We start from the raw sequence: 694 nt of genomic DNA on the forward strand, positions 1-694 counted from the left end.
TAATAGTTCATAGTGGAGCATGAAATAGAAGCTCGAATCAGAGTCATCTTTAGGCCCCAAAAACAAGGAAATGAGGTTGAAATTCAAGGCAGCATGAATGAGCCAAGAGAGGAGGGTCGAACACGTTGCCAGGGCCAAAATGAACTGGCATGTTCCTTGGCAACTCCAGTAACAACGCCCAGGCCAAGAAATTTGGGCTAGGGGCATTGTTGAGCACGTTATTGGTGGCGTGTTTGACAAAAACGCCCAACCAGGGCAGCCTGACCTTGCCCTCTTCAATGGAGCATAACTTGAGCTAGGAAAGTCCAAATGAAGTGATTCCAGTGGCATTGGAAAGTAGACATCAAGAGCTTTCCAATGATATATCATAGTTTATATTTAGACAAAGGATTGAAGCTCAAATTCTGGGCAACATTAGGCATGAGAGAAGAGTCAAGAAGAAGAAGAGCAAGTTGTTAGCAACAACTTGGGCCAACAACGCCCAAGTCTCAAAGCTCACTTCCAGGAAAGCCACTTGCACGTTGCCAACGTGCATTATGCTTGGAGTTATTGGCAACAACGCCAAGTCATTGGGCCAAAGCAGTGAAAATGAGCCCTGCTTGACAAGAATTCCTTCATGAAGCTAATCCAAATCAAGCAAGCAAAGCCCATAAATCTCAACCAATCAAGGCCACAAGAATCATCTAGAATAGTT

This window comes from Arachis duranensis, chromosome 5 (genome assembly GCF_000817695.3).
Source record: "Arachis duranensis cultivar V14167 chromosome 5, aradu.V14167.gnm2.J7QH, whole genome shotgun sequence".
Lineage (NCBI taxonomy): Eukaryota > Viridiplantae > Streptophyta > Magnoliopsida > Fabales > Fabaceae > Arachis > Arachis duranensis.